A 9,517-nucleotide genomic window follows, 5' to 3' on the forward strand; every position below is an offset into this window, starting at 1 on the left:
AGCCTGTGAAGAGTGATACTAGGACAGAACAAGCCAGACACAGACACCCCCAGCCCCATGGACTTCCCCAGTTCCATGGACTCAGAGTTGGGCTGGTGGGAAGAATGAGGACTGGAGGAACCCAGACGTGGGTGTCAGGAAGACTTCCTAAGGAGAGTATTCTCAATAAGGCTTTGAGGTGTGAGTAAGAGTTTGCAAGCTGGAGATGGGCACCCCAGGCCAAGAGATAGTGAGTTCCATGAGACAGCAGTTAGTCAGTCCACGAACACCAGTTGAGTGCCCACTGTGTGCCAGGCAGTAAGGAGCCGACTGTGAGCAGGAAAACGCTCTTGGGAGCCATAGCGCCGTAAGCCAAAAGCCTGGCTTCAGAGCATGCTCGGCGGCTGTGTGACTTGCAGCAAGTGACTTGACCTCCCTGGGCCTCAGTTCCCTCATCTGTCACCCACTTCGCTGGGTGGCTGAGGGGAGGTCTCACACTTTGACAAGAACCTGGCACAGGGGAAGCACCCCGGTGGTGCAGCTTTTCTGTGATGCGAGCTAGGGTGGGGGCGGGCCTGATCGCAGGTGGGGGAGAATGGACCTGCTCAAGGCCAGGTCACCAGCACACTGTGGCAGGGAGCAGGTCTGAGCTCAGTGGGAAGTCCTGTGTCCTAGCAGACAAGTGAGGGCCCTGCATGCCTGGGCGTGAGGCTGTGCAGACCCCAGGGACCAAGCAGGGGCCAGATGGGACTCAGGAAGCGGGGTTCGGCCTGTGGTCTCTGATCCTCCCACCCTGTCTTCCAAAGAGAGAAGGGGGGGCCCTGACTGGTGTGGCTCAGTGTGTTGGGTATTTTCCCACAACTGAAAGGTCGCTGGTTCTGCTCCCAGTCAGGGCACATGCCTGGGCTTGTGGGTCAGGTCCCAGCAACCCTGGTTGGGGCGTGCAGGAAGCAACGGATTGATGCTTCTGTCACATGTCGATATTTCTCTTCCCCTTTCTCCCTCCCTTCTCCTTTCTTGAAAAATAAATAAATGAAAATCTTAAAAAACAAACAGAAAAGGGGGTTCTGGCTGTGCCTCAGCGTCTTTGTCTGGGAAGCTGGGAGCAGTCTGGCTGGGGCAGCTCAGTGCACATCAACACTGCTTTCATGCGGGGGCCGGGGGGGCAGTCAGCACAAATTAAATGAGGCGTCTCAGGCACCGACTGCTTCAGACACACACTTTCCTGCTGCCAACAGGACCGTTGAGCCAGCAGAGGCAGGGCCCGCCCCGCTGCCGGGCCTCAGCCCCGCCGAGGAGCCAGAATCAAACATCTGACCCTGTGGGTGCTTCCCCTCCATCCCCAGTCTGCATACATGTGCGTGCATGCAGGCATGTGAGCGTGTACCCTCAGTGGCCTCAGCCGCCCCCCCAGATGGTCCCTTTGCTGGTCCTGTGTGACTGAGTGGCTGGGGTGCTATGTCCATGTCGTAGGCCCCTGCCTGAGGGGACACTGTTTATCACCACCTCCCAGTGTCTTGGGTTGGCTTTCTTGGGTCACAAGGGAGGTTTGGTATCTTCTAACACAGAAAGTGTTTGTGAAGTGTGGGCCCCTAGCTGCCTGGGCCTGCAGAGCTGTGTGACATGGGCCAGGAGGAAGGATGGGACACCCCTTTGACTTGCCAGGGCAGGAAGGCTGGCATTTTATGGTTCCCCGTCTCCCACGTCTGGGAAGCCCAACCTCACAGTGAGGCCCGAAGGGATTAGGTCACTTGCCTGGAGCCACCCCAGTGGGTGAGTAGCCTAGCTGGGACTTCTTAGAACATTAATATGACATTCACATACCAAAACAAATCACCTACATGTGGCCCGGGTGGGGCACTTGGAGCACACAGTATCGGTGTGAAGGCCTGTGGGAAGGGCTGGCGCTCACGGGAGTTCTTGCACTCTGAGTGACCGTGAGAACCCTGCACCCTAGGGCCCTGCTGGAAGACTCCGTGTTCATGATAAGCTCCATGGTTCTAACTTCCCTTTCTCTCAACTTCCTTCTCCCTCACAGAAACAGTCCTCCTCCACCTTGGCGCGCAGGCCAGAGGGAGCATTTGGCTAGCTGTGCCTGTGTGTACTGGGTTGCCACCCTCTCTTTTCCCAAACAAATCCTGGGTGACAAAACACCTAGTCGATATTATTTTTCTGCTAACCACCTCTAGTTCCAGAACATTCCATCACCCCCAAAGGAGAGCCCATTCCCATGGGCAGGCACTCCCCGGTCCCCCTCCCCCAGGCCCAACTACCTAATCTGGCATGCTGTCTCTACAGACGTGCCTGTTCTGGACCTTCCGTATAAATGGAATCAGACCACGTGTGGCCTTTTGTGTCTGGCTCCTGCCACTCAGCAGGACGTTTTTCAGGTTCACCCATGTTGCAGCTTGTGTCGGTGCTTCAGTCCTCTTTACGGCCGAGTGATATTCCCGTGTGTGTGAGCCACGCTTTGCTCACGCCTCATCAGCTGGTGGACACCAGGGCTGTGCCTGCCTTTTGGGGATGTGACTAGCGCCACTCTGAACACCAGCTGCAAGGGTGGGTGTGAGTGCCTGTTCTGGGTCCTCTGGATGGGGACCTAGGAGTGTGATTGCTGAGTCATATGGTAACAACAGTCCCGGCTTGAACCAGGGCCCTGCAGCCTCAGAATCTGCCCTGGGAGCTTTGGAGCCACTCTGGGTCCTCCCTGCCCAGAACCCCTGACAAGAGGAGCCTCAGCTTCCTGGGGTGGGCGGGGCTGGTCGTGTGCAGAACTCACTTCCTCCACTCTGGATGCAGGATAAGGGTGGTGCGCATTTCCCCGTGACACCTCGGGAGGGGCTCTGCCTGGTGTGGGGTGGCCAGCGGGACCACCCACTCCCTCAACACCAGGCCTTTGAGTTGGATTCTGTCTCCTTTATGGCACCCAGGAACTCAGGGAACCCAGGGCTCCACAGGGTGGGGGAGGGCTCCGAACTGAAATCGTGGTGAGGGAGAATGGGCGGCCAGGGCTCCACACGGGGAAACTGAGGACCTGCCTCCATCCCCCAAAAAGGAACACGATGGCCAACTAGAGCCGTCGCCTGGCGCCCTGTGGACCCAGATCTGACCCCGACAGTCAACACTACAAACCTCCAGACACGCAGCTGCCCGCAGCACCGGGTGGGGGTGGGTTCGAACCTTCAGCAGCCCCAACCCCAAGAATCTGGAAATTGGACTTGCAACTTTCGGAATCTTCCCAAATGCTAGCCGGTGACCTCCGGTGTCTGGGTTTTTAGGGTTGGCAACTCTCCGATCCCCTGCAGAGACCCGAAAGGCCACTGGATTCAAACTGCTTCCTGCCCCCTTTCGGCCCTTTCTTCACCGAACGCAAGGTGGACCAGCGCTGGGGGAGGCGGGGCCCTATGCCAGGGGCTGACAGGGCTGGGCTTGCACACCACCAGCGGAGGGGAGCTCACTATCTGACTGCGGGTTGGTCTCAGGTAGAATCGTGAGCCACAGAGGACAGTGGAGGCCACGAAGAGCACAGGCGGTGGATGGAGCCAAGCTGTTGAGGGGAAGGGGCGGGGCCGGGGAGGGGAGAAGGAAGGGCGGGCCTGGGCAGTCTCTAGGTGTGTGTGTGGGGGAGGGGGCTGGCTGGCGTGAGGCGAGGTCTGGAGGGGGCTGGAGGGAGACGGCGGGGACTCGCACTCGGGTGAAACTCTTCCTTCTAGTCGCCAGGAGTAGGGGTTGCAGACTGGACCGTGGTGGAGGTGAGTGTGGTGGAAGGGGGTGGAAGGGAGGGAGTGCGGGTTCTTGGGGAACTCTACGGTGGGGTCTCTGCGGGGCGTTTACTGTGAACCTGCCAGGAGATGCTGGGGCCCATCTCCTTACCCGGTCTCAAAACCCCTGTTGTCCTCTGTCATCTCTAACAGTAACCCCGGCTTCAGACCTGGCCGGGAAGGAAGTCTCCCCCACACCTGGGGGCGGGGGGAGACAGAGGCCACCTGCGTCTCTGGCATTTCTGTTCCCTGCACTGTCCTGAAGGACACAATGAGGCTACCTTGGACCCCAGTTCCCTCGCTGCTCTCTTATAAGGATAGGGCAGGATCAAAAGGAGTAGTGGAGGGTTCTGTGTGCTCTGGCCATTATGATTACTGTCATTGTCATTGGTGAGATTGTTAGGGGTGCTGATACGGAGAAGAATAGACTTGGGGGCCCCAGGTGCACTTTATTCCTGTTACCTGAGGGAGCCGCTGCTGACCGCCAGTCTCACCCATTGCCCCCAGCCCTCCCAGGCACTGGGCCACATTCAGACCCGAAGACCTCAGCTCATGGCTTCCCAGGGGTTCAGGTCCCTCAGCCTCAGTGTGGCTTGGGCAAGTTGCTCCTGGTCCCTAGACATGCCTCAGTTTCCCTGCTGTGAGGGAGGACAATGACCCAGCTCCCATGAGGATGTACAATGTGTTCAGCAGGCAGAAGCTTTAATGATTAGGCTGCTCCTGGCCACTGGGGACCTCAAGTGAGTGACTTTAGGTTTCTGAGTCTCACTTTCCCTAGGATGTCGAGCGGAGCTCATGGTATGGGTGACAGTGCTGAAAGTGACGTCGGTCAGTAAGCCCTATGGCCATTAAGTGGGTGCCCAGAGAACTCAGCCATCACCATAACCATATGAATAATAACTGTTATTACTATTAGTACAATCACATCTTTAGCTAGGTTCCAATCTTCCTTTGAGATTTCTGAAGCAAGTTTATATAGGGGAAACATGAGAATTGAGAGGGTGACTTTCTTAGTGGGACCACAAAAGTGCTGTTTGCTTGGAAGTAAGGGAGGGTGCTGAAAGGGGAGTCACACAGCTTCTTCCCAAGCTCTCTGCATTTGCCCTTTGTTCAAGTGTTATCTCTCCTTTTACATTGGCAATCTCCTTTCCCCCACACCTTTGACTTATGGCCAGCAAGCTACATGTTATCTGGTTAGGGAGGAGAGGTATAAACCATTTGCTCACCGTGTCCTCACGGGAGATAAGGTCTCGTGATTCACCAGCTGGCTGTAAGTTGCTTCAACTGTTTGGCTTTCTTTAATTTTCTTGTCTCAGTTTCCCATCCTACTTGCCCAGGAATTTTCATAGCTTCTTCCTATCCTGTCTCATTCCCCCCATCAGAGACTTTCATCCCTAAAATGTTTTAGGGGTGTTAAGGGAGGAAATTCTCTTATCAGTGACTGCTTTCTGCTATCAAGGGTCATGTGTGTTCCTGCCAGGTAGGGTATGGAAGTCTCTTCCTGCTGACCTAAGGGACACACGGGAATGGGATCTGAGATTCAAACCCAGAGGCTGTGAGCTGATTCTTCCAAAGTAGAGGTAGGCTGGAATCCTCAGAGCATCATCATTTTGATATGGAATTGTATGCAATTCAACCACTTAGTCCTGACAACACGTCCCTTCACCCAAATCACTGAGTCTCATTTCAGGAGGTGGTGATGCCAATGTGCTTCTAAAGGGAGGCCTATACTGTGTAAATAAGCAACTAGATTAAATAAGGTCATGGTATGCGCTCTATGAAAACAGAAAGAACACAAAAGTTAATGAACACAGCAAATCATAAACCAGTTCTGAATCTGCAAGAGTGTCAGATGAGAAGACTTCCAAATGCAAGGTTTTTGCTGGAATGAAATTCAGCATGATGATCTGATAGGTCCTCTTTATCTGTAGTTTAAATGTCTCTGGTGACACTGACTGTATGGTTGACACTGCATCAGTAGTTCTCAATAATTCCAATTAAAAGGACGGAAGAAAAATGAAGCATTAGTTTCAAAGAACACTAGAAAAATTCAGGATCCAACTCAGTTTGAGGGTGACAAATTAGGCATGGTGATTTCCATTGAAACACAATTTCTCTCCCTAAAATCAGCCTCATTTTCATCAAAGAGACCATTAAGTCCAGCCTCAATGTGGCCTGATTATTTGCATAAACACAACAAGAAGAGTAATTGATCATATAGTCTCCTTCAAATCTGCTTTGCTGGAATTTCGGAAGGAACCTTTAGAGTGAGCTTCAGTCAGCCCTCAGGGCACAGCAACAAAGCCACACAGTTGCATCTGCTTTGCCTGCAATACTGATAGGTTTGGGTGTATTCCTCAGGTTCTTTCCATGAGGTTCCTGAGGTTCTTTCCATGCCATCTTTCAGGAAAGCAACCTTCGTTCCCTACCTGGAAAGACTGCCACGAACCATGTGACCAAGCAAGGTACCAGGCCATTTCTGCCATGGGCTCTTACTGGCTTTGAAAATCAATCTTAATTTCTTAGGGCTTTCTGGTGACATCCAGAGTCCAGGCATGGATCTTTTGATCATGACATACCAGACAAAGACTTGCTTAATAAAACCACAATTGGAAACTGGCTTTATGTGTCCTATTATGTAGAAATCAGATTCCTGCTGGATTTATGCAAATATACGTATTGCCATGGAAATAATGATACTCATCCATTAAGAGTTTCAAAATTCCAGAGGGATCAGGTAGGAAGAAAATATAAATGCCCCAATATTGTCTGTGAAAGTATAAATTACCAAATAGCTTTAAGAAAAAATTACTATTCTTATGTCTGAAAAACAAAAGATTATGAGTTAGCAATACTTCACAACAAAAAGTTATAAAAGCCACAGTTGCCTTCAGTTTATTATTTCCCATAATTTATTTTGTTTGCCTTGGTGATTTGCCAGTATTTCCATGAATCCAGTTATTTCTTGGAGTTGTGTATCTTCATTTACTTCAAAAATATGACCAGCTTTGACACCTGTAATTTAGAAAAAATTAGAGTATATCAGAGTCCTTTTCATAAACCCTTCCAAAGACATAGTATATTTTTTTCAAATGCATTAGAGTAAAACAATGGCTGTCTTCGAATGACAAAATAAATAAATAAATAAATAAAATCTTTAAAGTGAAAAACTTACAGATTTTACTATAACAACACTTTAAGATAAAACTAAAATTATAAATTTTATATCTGAACATTATGAATCTTGGAGATTTTTATATAATCTTTTGAACATCTACATTAATAATAAAATATGTATATACAAATAGAACATACTTATTGTTTCTTTATTTGACAAGCTTCCCATGTACTTGAAACATTAAATATATATAATTAGTTCAAAGTTTCTTTTTTTATTTAAAGATTTTTTAAATTTTTAGATTGGAAGGGAGGGAGAAAGAGAGGGAGAGAAACATCAGTGTGTGGTTGCCTCTCACATGCCCTCAACTGGGGACCTAGTCCACAACCCAGTCATGTACCCCGACTGGGAGTCAAACCAGTAACCCTTTGGTTTGCAGGCTGGCACTCAGTCCACCGAGCCACAGCAGCCAGGGCTCAAAGGTTCTTAACATGGAGAAAGAACAAATCCCTGAGGCATTGCAGGGACACATTGAAATGACGCAAAACCAATTTTAGGCGTTGAAAAATTTCTTGGACTTCTGGTAAACATGGCTCACCTCTTTGCAAAACATATCAAAATTGCAACTAAAATATAGAACAACCATCTCTTAGAACCATTGAAATTGAGGTTAATGAAAGTTTGACAGTATGGAATTAAAGAAACCACATCCATCCAGACTGGTCAGAAACATGAAAACATGGAATGGGCTAGTCCCCTATTCATGTGTGGTAGATAAAAATTTAGGAGGGATATCTTGGGAGCAAGGGGACTGAGTCCCACACCATGACCACCAGCCCAGCATTCTAGTGCCAAGAAGATAAGTCCCCATAACTTCTGACTCCAAAAAGTAGCAGAGATTGAGTTGGTGGAATAAACTCATGTAGTCCTGAGCAGTTTCCTTTAAGCAATATCCCCAACCTTTTTGGCACCAGGGACTGGTTTTATGGAAGACAATTTTTCCACGAACCAGGGTGGGAGTAGGGAGACAGGAGGCAGAGCTCAAGCCAGGGAGGTGGGTAGAAGAGAGAAGGTAGAGCTTAGGCAGTAATTAAAGTGACATCCACAGATGGAGAGGAGGGAAATAGGGGACCCCAGCCTTAAAGAACTCACACACGGACTTACTCAGACTCACTTCCTCTGAACTCTAGCACCAGGGTGGCAACCTGAAAGGTACCAGTGGCATATAGGGAGGAACCAAAGTGTCTGACATCAAAGGCAGGAGATGAGGGACAACTTTCTCTCAGATCAAAAAGTGGGCAGAGGTTGTCTCTTTTCTGAGCCTCCCCACAAAGAGCCACAGAGCTGGCACGGGGCTACTATATCTGAGACTCCATCAACTTGGCTAAAATTGTTTGCCCTGCTCTGGAAATCCTCTGAGATTCCATCCCACCCAACATACAAGCCCCCCCAAACTGTTAACTGTGACTTTTCTATATGAATTGTTGGTCTTGGTTCATGCTTCCGAACTTTGTAAAACCTATCAAACAAGCAACATCCTGTATGTCTTGCTAAGTGGCCACAGGCCTGGAACTAGTATCATCCAGCCTAGATTCACAGTTTGGCTTCACTTGGGAATCTCCAAGCCCAGCACAAGTAGCAACCATCTCAGATTGTTTTATAACTCATGCAGAGTGGCCCTGGGCAGAACACAGGTGTAACCCCAGGAAACCCCAGAAACTGTGCACCCAGTGGACAGCTATAGACCATGTTGGAGAACCACCACCCCGCCCCTGCACAGCTGATCATCCACAGAGGGTGGAAGTTGGTGGTCAGTGGTCGCAGCCAGTCCTTGCAGCTGACTGGCCTGGGTAAATCCCTCTCATTGACCCACCAACAGCAATCAAGGCTCAACTACAAGAGCCCACATGTGTACTCAGACCATACAAAGGGCACACCTTGAGTACTTAGCTTGGGTGAGGAAGAGGCTGTGCCACTGGACCCTGCAGGACACCTACTACATTAGGTAACACTACCAAGACATGGAGTCAAAGCAGCTCTACCTAATACATAGAAACAAACACAGGGAGGCTGCCAAAACAAGGAGACAAAGAAACAAGACCCCAATGAAAGGACAGACCAAAACTCCAGAAAAAGAGCTAAATAAAATGGAGATAAGCAACCTATCAGATACAGAGTTCAGAACACTGGTTATAAGGATGCTCAAGGAACTTAGTGAGAACCTCAACAGCACAAAAAGAACCAGTCAGAAGCGAAGGATACACTAATTGAAATCACGAATATTGTACAGGGAAACAACAGTAGTGTGGATGAAGCCAAGCATCAGACCAATGATTTGGGACATAAGGAGCAAAAACAAAACAAAAAACAACCAATCAGAGCAAAAACAACAAAACAAAAAAAACAGAATCCAAAAAAACAAGGATAGTGTAAGAAACCTCAGGAACAAATGTTGGACTTCAAGAGTTCCAACATTTTCATCATAGGGGTACCAGAAGGAGAAGAGAAAGAGCAAAATATTGGAAATCTATTTGAAAAAAAAAAACAATGAAAGAAAAGTTCCCTAATTTAACAGACCTTGCAAGTCCAGGAAGCACAGAGAATCCCAAAAAAGATGGATGCAAAGAGACCCACTCCCAGACACATCATATGTAAAATG

This window comes from Phyllostomus discolor, chromosome 8 (genome assembly GCF_004126475.2).
Source record: "Phyllostomus discolor isolate MPI-MPIP mPhyDis1 chromosome 8, mPhyDis1.pri.v3, whole genome shotgun sequence".
In the NCBI taxonomy this organism is placed as follows: Eukaryota; Metazoa; Chordata; class Mammalia; order Chiroptera; family Phyllostomidae; genus Phyllostomus; species Phyllostomus discolor.